Here is a 9,959-nt window from a genome sequence, read left to right as displayed (position 1 = left end):
GGGACCTGGGTTCGATTCCTGGCTTGGGTCACTGTCTGTGTGGAGTTTGCACATTCTCCTCGTGTCTGCGTGGGTTTCCTCCGGGTGCTCCGGTTTCCTCCCACAGTCCAAAGATGTGCGGGCTAGGTTGATTGGCCATGCTAAAATTGCCCCTTAGTGTCCTGGGATGCATAGATTAGAGGGATTAGTGGGTAAAATATATAGGGATATGGGGGTAGGGCCTGGGTGGGATTGTGGTCGGTGCAGACTCGATGGGCCGAATGGCCTCTTTCTGTACTGTAGGGTTTCTATGATTCTATGAATACCCTGATCCCCCTTCCCCCCCATAACCCTTGATCCCTTTAGCCCCAAGAGCTATATCTAATTTCTTCTTGAAATCACACAACATTTTAGCCTCAACTACTTTCTGTGGTAGTGAATTCCACACATTCACCACCCTCTGGGTGAAGAAATTTCTCCTCACCTCAATCCTAAAAGGTTTACCTCTTATCCTCAAACTATGACCCCTAGTTCTGGACTCTCCCACCATCGGGAACATTCTTTCTGAATCTACCCTGTCTAATCCTCTTAGAATTTTATAAGTTTTTATGAGATCCTGCCTAATGCCGCCTGAGGAACATAGGAATTAGGAGCAGAAGTAGGCAAATTCAGACCTTCGAGCCTGCTCCGCCATTCAATCAGATCATGGCTGATCTCTCCCTGGTCTCAAATCCACCTCCCCACCTGTTCCCCATATCCCTTTATCCTTTTTTTATGAATGGTGCTCCAGCAGTTTCTATTTAAAGCAGTCCAGCTCCAAACGGCCCACCAAACTTGTTGGACATTCAAGTGATTTATATTTGAAAAATGTTGTACAGCAGCAAAGAACATGAGGTCACAGGTATACGTTGAGAGGCCGTATATTTAAAACTGAGATGAGAAGGAACTACTTCTCACAGAGGGTGGTAAATTTGTGGAACTCACTGCCCCATAGCATGGTGGAGTCTGAATCATTGAATGGTTTCAAGAGGGAGATAGACATATTTCTAATAAAAAAAGGGAAAGAGGGATATGGGGAACAGGTGGGGAGGTGGATTTGAGACCAGGTAGAGATCAGCCTTGATCTGATTGAATGGCGGACCAGGCTCGAAGGGCTGAATTTGCCTACTTCTGCTCCTAATTCCTATGTTCCTAAAGGTAAGTTTTAAAGGCATGTTTCAGGGCCCAGAGTGCAAGGCAGCCGGAGCGTTATGTGAGACAGCTGGAACAGAGCCCATCAACATGTAAGTGAGTGACTTGAGACTATGTGAGAGAGAGAGTATGAGAGAGTAGAGGGGGGAGAATTTGGGGGTGGAGAGAGAGGGAATATGAGCTGAGGGGAGAGCAACAGGGTGCAGGATTGGAGGGACGGGTGGTGGAGAGAATGGTAACAGGGCAGAGAGAGGGGGTGCGGTGGGGGGAGGAGGTGTAGGGAGAGGGGTGTGGGGAAATGGTGTTGAGTGAGGGGACTAAAAGAGAGCTTGGGGTTGAGTGGGAGAGAGGGTGGGGTCTGGGGACATTGTTAGGGTGGGAGGAAAAAAAGTGAGGGCTTTAAGAAGAGATAATGTGGAGAGAGCATGGGGTCGGGGGAGAGAGAAGGTGGGGTTAAGGAGAGAGTGTTGAGGTGGATGGAGAGAATATGACTGTTGAGGAGAGAATGATTGTGAAGGGAAGAGTATGTTGGAGGTGGGGAGTGTGTGTGGGAGAGAGATTCTTGGGGGGGGTGAGAGAGAAAGTGTGTGTGTGTGGGAGGTGAATGATTCTGGGGGGAGAGAGAGTAGAGGCAGAGAAAGAGTGTAGGGTGATGAGAGTGAGTGTGGGTATGTAGAGAGAGTGTGTGGGGGGCTAGGGATAGAGAAAAGTTGTGGGTATATGAGGGAGGATGAGTGTGAGGGAGTGAAGGGAAGTTAGTATGAGGGGGTGGGGGACAGCATGTGAGGATTGGGGGTAGGGAGTTGTGGAGGTAGCGAGAGTGAGCAAGAGGAGAAAGAGTAAGTCTGGGGAGGAGTGTGAGTAGGGGGGTAGAGACTGTGGGTGGTGAGAGATTGTGAGGGAGTTGGAGGGGGGAAAGAGAGTGATTCCTAACAATTCCTTGGCCATGATGGCCAGAGAGCGTGTTCCCTGCTGGCAGCTTTACATACAATTTACAGCACAGAAACAGGGCATTTGACCCACCCCATCCATGTTGGCTTTATGTTCCACACATGCCTCCTCCCACCCTTCTTAATTACACTATCAGGCTAACCTTCAGCTTCTGTCTTCCTCATGTGTTTATCAACTTCCTTGAATGTATCAGTACTAGAATGATATGGAGATGCCGGCGTTGGACTGCGGTAAACACAGTAAGAGTTTTAACAACACCAGGTTAAAGTCCAATAGGTTTATTTGGTAGCAAATACCATTAGCGTTCGGAGCGCTGCTCCTTCGTCAGATGGAGTGGAAATCTGCTCTCAAACAGGGCACAGAGACACAAAATCAAGTTACAGAATACTGATTAGAATGCGAATCTCTACAGCCAACCAGGTCTTAAAGATACAGACAATGTGAGTGGAGGGAGCATTCAACACAGGTTAAAGAGATGTGTATTGTCTCCAGGCAGGACAGCCAGTGAGATTCTGCAAGTCCAGCAGGCAAGCTGTGGGGGTTACTGATAGTGTGACATAAACCCAACATCCTGGTTTAGGCCGTCCTCATGTGTGCAGAACTTGGCTATCAGTTTCTGCTCAGCTACTCTGTGCTGTCGTGTGTCGTGAAGGCCGCCTTGGAGAACGCTTACCCGAAGATGAGAGGCTGAATGCCCGTGACCGCTGAAGTGCTCCCCCACAGGAAGAGAACAGTCTTGCCTGGTGATTGTCGAGCGGTGTTCATTCATCCGTTGCCGTAGCGTCTGCATGGTTTCCCCAATGCACCATGCCTCGGGACATCCTTTCCTGCAGGAATCACCAGGCAAGACTGTTCTCTTCCTGTGGGGGAGCACTTCAGCGGTCACGGGCATTCAGCCTCTCATCTTCGGGTAAGCGTTCTCCAAGGCGGCCTTCACGACAGCGCAGAGTCGCTGAGCAGAAACTGATAGCCAAGTTCCGCACACATGAGGACGGCCTAAACCGGGATGTTGGGTTTATGTCACACTATCAGTAACCCCCACAGCTTGCCTGCTGGACTTGCAGAATCTCACTGGTTGTCCTGTCTGGAGACAATACACATCTCTTTAACCTGTGTTGAATGCTCCCTCCACTCACATTGTCTGTATCTTTAAGACCTGGTTGGCTGTAGAGATTCGCATTCTAATCAGTATTCTGTAACTTGATTTTGTGTCTCTGTGCCCTGTTTGAGAGCAGATTTCCACTCCATCTGACGAATGCGCAGCTCTCTGAAAGCTAATGGTATTTGCTACCAAATAAACCTGTTGGACTTTAACCTGGTGTTGTCAGTACTAGAATCACAGAATGGTTACATCACAGAAGAAGGCCATTCAGCACATTGTCTTTGTGTCTGTTCTTTGCAACAGAAACTCAGCTAGTCCAAAGAACAAAGAACAAAGAACAGTACAGCACAGGAAACAGGCCTTCGGCCCTCCAAGCCTGTGCCGCTCCTTGGTCCAACTAGACCAATCGTTTGTATCCCTCCATTCCCAGGCTGCTCATGTGACTATCCAGGTAAGTCTTAAACGATGTCAGCGTGCCTGCCTCCACCACCCTACATGGCAGCGCATTCCAGGCCCCCACCACCCTCTGTGTAAAAAACGTCCCTCTGATGTCTGAGTTATACTTCGCCCCTCTCAGCTTGAGCCCGTGACCCCTCGTGATCGTCACCTCCGACCTGGGAAAAAGCTTCCCACTGTTCACCCTATCTATACCCTTCATAATCTTGTATACCTCTATTAGATCTCCTCTCATTCTCCGTCTTTCCAAGGAGAACAACCCCAGTCTACCCAATCTCTCCTCATAGCTAAGACCCTCCATACCAGGCAACATCCTGGTAAACCTTCTCTGCACTCTCTCCAATGCCTCCACGTCCTTCTGGTAGTGCGGCGACCAGAACTGGACGCAGTACTCCAAATGCGGCCTAACCAGCGTTCTATACAGCTGCATCATCAGACTCCAGCTTTTATACTCTATACCCCGTCCTATAAAGGCAAGCATACCATATGCCTTCTTCACCACCTTCTCCACCTGTGTTGCCACCTTCAAGGATTTGTGGACTTGCACACCTAGGTCCCTCTGTGTTTCTATACTCCTGATGACTCTGCCATTTATTGCATAACTCCTCCCTACATTATTTCTTCCAAAATGCATCACTTCGCATTTATCCGGATTAAATTCCATCTGCCACCTCTCCGCCCAATTTTCCAGCCTATCTATATCCTGCTGTATTGCCCGACAATGCTCTTCGCTATCCGCAATTCCAGCCATCTTTGTGTCATCCGCAAACTTGCTGATTACACCAGTTACACCTTCTTCCAAATCATTTATATATATCACAAATAGCAGAGGTCCCAGTACAGAGCCCTGCGGAACACCACTGGTCACAGACCTCCAGCCGGAAAAAGACCCTTCGACCACTACCCTCTGTCTCCTATGGCCAAGCCAGTTCTCCACCCATCGAGCCACTTCTCCTTGTATCCCATGAGCCTTAACCTTCTTAACCAACCTGCCATGTGGGACTTTGTCAAATGCCTTACTGAAATCCATATAGACGACATCCACGGCCCTTCCTTCATCAACCGTTATTGTCACTTCCTCAAAAAACTCCACCAAATTTGTAAGGCACGACCTCCCTCTTACAAAACCATGCTGTCTGTCACTAATGAGATTGTTCCGTTCTAAATGCACATACATCCTGTCTCTAAGAATCCTCTCCAACAACTTCCCTACCACGGACGTCAAGCTCACCGGCCTATAATTTCCTGGGTTATCCCTGCTACCCTTCTTAAACAACGGGACCACATTCGCTATCCTCCAATCCTCAGGGACCTCACCCGTGTCCAAAGAAGCGACAAAGATTTCCGTCAGAGGCCCAGCAATTTCCTCTCTCGTCTCCCTGAGCAGTCGAGGATAGATGCCATCAGGCCCTGGGGCTTTGTCAGTTTTAATGTTCCCTAAAAAACCTAACACTTCCTCTCTCGTAATGGAGATTTTCTCTAACGGGTCAACACCTCCCTCCGAGACACTCCCGGTTAACACGCCCCTCTCCTTCGTGAATACCGATGCAAAGTATTCATTTAGGATCTCCCCTATTCCCTTGGGTTCTAAGCATAATTCCCCTCCTTTGTCCCTGAGAGGTCCGATTTTCTCCCTGACAACTCTTTTGTTCCTAACGTATGAATAGAATGCCTTAGGATTCTCCTTAATCCTGCCTGCCAAGAACATCTCGTGCCCTCTTTTTGCCCTTCTAACTCCCCGTTTGAGATCTTTCCTACTCTCTCTGTATTCCTCCAGAGCTCCATCTGTTTTCAGTTGCCTGGACTTAACGTACGCCTCCCTTTTCATTTTAATCAGATCCTCAATTTCCCTGGTTATCCACGGCTCTCGAATCCTACCTTTCCTATCTTTCCTTTTTACAGGCACATGCCTATCCTGCAGCCTTATCAATAGTTCCTTAAAAGACTCCCACATGCCAGACGCGGACTTACCCTCGAACATCCTCTCCCAATCAACATCCACCAATTCCTGCCTAATCCGGCTATAGTCAGCCTTCCCCCAATTTAGCACCCTGCCCTTAGGACAGCACTCATCCTTGTCCATTACTATCCTAAAGTTAACAGAGTTGTGGTCACTATTTGCCACATGTTCCCCTACCGAAACTTTGACGACCTGACCGGGCTCATTTCCCAGAACTAGGTCCAGTATAGCCCCCTCTCTAGTCGGGCTATCTACATACTGTTCCAAAGAACCTTCCAGTACGCATTTTACAAATTCCTCCCCGTCCGGTCCCCCAGCTCTAAGCACTTTCCAGTCTGTGCCAGGGAAATTAAAGTCCCCCACTACAACAACCCTATGTTTTCTGCACCTATCCAGAATCTCCTGACATATCCTTTCCTCCACTTCCCGTGGGCTGTTGGGTGGTCTGTAGTACACCCCCAGCATAGTGACTGCACCCTTCCTGTTTCTGAGTTCCACCCACAGCGACTCAGTACATGACCCCTCTAAGTTGTCTACCCTCTGCACCGCGGTAATATGCTCCTTAACTAATATCGCTACTCCCCCACCTTTTTTAGTCCCTCCTCTGTCTCGCCTAAAACACTGATACCCCGGAATATTCAGCTGCCAGTCCTGTCCTTCTTTTAACCAAGTTTCCGTCACCGCAACCACATCCAAATTCCGCACAAGCATTAAGGCCCTAAGTTCGTCTGTTTTACCCGTTACACTCCTCGCATTGAAGCAGATGCACTCCAGACCTCCAGGCCCAGTCAGGTCCTCCTCCTCCAGAGTGCTCCTCTTCTTAGCTAGCCTTGCCCTGGCCCCCAGCTCGACCCCAGCCTCAGTATTTACTGACCTCCTGTTTTGTTCCCCACCCCCCTGCCACACTAGTTTAAATCCTGCCGAAACACTCGAGCAAAACTCCCAGCCAGGATATTTGCTTCCTTCCAGTTAAGGTGTAACCCATCCTTTCTGTACAGTTGCCATCCTGACTTGAAGATTTCCCAGTTATCTATGAATTTAAAACCCTCCCTCTTGCACCACTCCTTTAGCCACGCGTTCAACTGTAGAATCTCCCTGTTCCGAGCCTCACTTGCACTAGGCACCGGGAGCAGTCCAGAGATTGCTACACTGGAGGTCTTACTTTTTAGCCTAGCACCCAACTCCCTGAATTTCTCTCGTATGACCCCCCTGCTCTTCCTACCTACATCATTTCCCCCAATGTGTACAATCACATCCGTTTGACTACCTTCCCTTTTAAATATGCTTCCTACCCTCTCGGAGACATCCAGTACCCCGGCACCAGGGAGGCAGACTACCATCCTGGATTCTCGTTCAGTCCCACAGAAGCACCTGTCCGTGTCTCTAACTATTGCGTCCCCCACAACTATCGCTCTCCTAAACCCCTTCTTTCCCTTCCGGACCCCTGAGCCTGTCCCCGTGGAGGCGATCTGGTCCTCGTGGCTTACCCCTGGAGGGTCATCCCCTCCACAGAATCCAAAACAATATACCTATTGTGGAGGGGGACAACCACAGGGGATCCCTCCACAGACTGCTCACTCCCTTCCCTTCTCCCATCTGTTGCCCATCCCTTTCTCTTATGGGAGACTGCCACTGGGGTGCTTTCTGGCACATCACCCTTCTGACTATTACCCCTCCTAACCGTGACCCACGTGTCTTCCTTCCGAGACCCTGGTGTCACTACCTGACTATAACTTTTATCTATTACTCTCTCATTTTCCCTAACTAAACTGAGTTCATTGAGCCTCAGCTCCAGCTCCCTTACACGATCCTTCAGGAGATGCAGTTCCACACATCTGGCACAGATATGGACTTCCGGGAGGCAAGTTGTCTCCAGGAACTCCCACATCCCACACCGAATGCAGTATACTGGCCTCCCACTCATACCAGCCATGTCCTTTTTAGTTTTGGGGATAAAACAAAAAGGGGGTGTAACCGAAGAAAAACAAACAAACAACCTTCCTCGCCGAAGCCCTGTGAGCCAAAGCCCTTTCAGCTCTCACTCTGTCCCCTGCTCACTCCACTGCCCGCTAACGACACTGCCCGCTCAAAGGTGCGGCCTACTTTTAAACCCTCCAAAATCTTCCCAGGCTGCTGCTGGGCCTATTTCCTGTTTAGAAAAAAAAAACCTCCGATTTTTTTCACTAATTGAACTGAAAAATAATTAAATAAATTAATTACTCTACTGCAGCCCGAGCAGCACTCCCACAGTGAGACACCAACTGTCACTCTCCACTGCAGCCCGAGCAGCACTCCCACAGCACTCCCACAGTCCCACTCGACTTTTTCCCTGTAGCCCAGTGAAATCTTTTTTTGAGATAATTGTCCAGTTAATTTCTGAAACAATTGAATCTGTCTCCACCACACACTGAGGCAGTTGTCCTAACCACATAAATAAGCTTTTTTTCATGTCACCTCTGGTTCATTTGTTAGTTAGTTTGGGGCTCTTGACTTTCTATCAATGGAATAGTTCCTCCCCATTTACACTATCCAAGCCCCTCATTATTTTGAACATATCTAACAAATCTCCTCTAAACCTTATTTTCTCTAGAGAACAGCCCCAGCTTTGCCAATCTATCCACAAAGCTGAGCTGCACATCCTTGGGACCATTCTTCTAATTTTTTTCTGCACCCTTACTAAAACATTCACATCCTTCCCATTGAAGCTGAACCAGTGTGCTTTTGTACTTTGTGCCCCAGGATTCAGTATAATTTATTAACTGCTTTCAGGATGGCACAGTGTTAGCATTGCTGCCTCACATTACATTAACTATTTCAAAACTATTAAAAACATGAATTACAAAGAACTTTATTTACTTCTGACTGGGAAATAGTATAGTGAGGAAAAACTGCTTTTCTTGATTTATATTTAGAACTTAGACCTGGGTGTATAGGGCACAATTTCAAAATTTGCAGATGATGCAAGACTTGGAAATATTGTGAACTGTGAGGAGGATGATAGACTTCAAGAGTATATAAACAGGCTCGTGGAATGGGCAGATACATGGCAGGTGAAATTTAATATATAAAAGTGTGAAATGATACCTTTTGGTCAGAAGAATGAAGAGAGGTGACACAAAATAAAGGATACAATTCTAAAGGAAATGCAAGAGCAGAGGGACCTGCGAGTATATGTGAATAAATCAGAGATTTGGATTCAATTCCTGGCTTGGGTCACTGTCTTAGGTCAAGGAGTCAGCACATTCTCCCCGTGTCTGCATGAGTTTCCTTTGGGTGCTCCGGTTTTCTCCTACAGTTCGAAAGACGTGCTGGTTAGGTGCACTGGCCATGCTAAATTCTCATTCAGTGTACCTGAACAGGCACTGGGGTGTGGCGACTAGAGGATTTTCACAGTAACTTCATTGCACTGTTAATGTAAGCCAACTTGTGACACTAATAAATAAACTTTAAAAGTTTCTCAACTTGCCCCGCCACATATACTGATTTATTCACATATCCTTGCAGGTCCCTCTGCTCTTGCATTTCCTTTAGAATTGTATCCTTTATTTTGTGTCACCTCTCTTCATTCTTCTGACCAAAAGGTATCATTTCACACTTTTATATATTAAATTTCACCTGCCACGTGTCTGCCCATTCCACGAGCCTGTTTATATACTCTTGAAGTCTATCATTATCCTCCTCACAGTTCACAATATTTCCAAGTCTTGCAGCATCTGCAAATTTTGAAATTGTGCCCTGTACACCCAGGTGTAAGTTCTAAATATAAATCAAGAAAAGCAGTTTCTCCTCACTGTACTATTTCCCAGTCAGAAGTAAATAAAGTTTGTTATTCATGTTTTTAATAGTTCTGAATTAAATAATTAAACTTAATGAAAAACTAGCTATGCTAAAGACTAACGATTCAAAATACCACATGGTGCGAAATAAAATGCCTACCAGCACTAACACATTTGCTAAGGACTTCTGTACTTGAAAATTCAGCACTAAATGTCTGAGTTACGGGATGTCTCAAAGTGCTTTTCAGCCAATGAGGTTTGTGTTGAGTGTAGTCACTGCTGTAAGGCAGGAATCAAATTTACAAATTTCAGCACAGCAAGATCCCACATCAGCAACTTGGCCAGATAATCAACTTTTCGGGGGAAATTGGTAAAAGGATCGATATAAGCACACTTGGACAGCAGACAGATCTCCTCCTCCTGCCCCGGCTTGGTGTCTCTATCCGGACTGCCCTCCCTCAGGACAACACCGCCTCGGAACCTGGGCCTAACTCCAAGCTGCTTGCACCTGACAACAGGGCTTGTTGCGCAGGCGCATCGTCTG

This window comes from Mustelus asterias, chromosome 23, assembly GCF_964213995.1.
Source record: "Mustelus asterias chromosome 23, sMusAst1.hap1.1, whole genome shotgun sequence".
Lineage (NCBI taxonomy): Eukaryota > Metazoa > Chordata > Chondrichthyes > Carcharhiniformes > Triakidae > Mustelus > Mustelus asterias.
The sequence above is the reverse complement of the archived record's forward strand: the minus strand, read 5'-3'. Positions refer to the sequence as shown.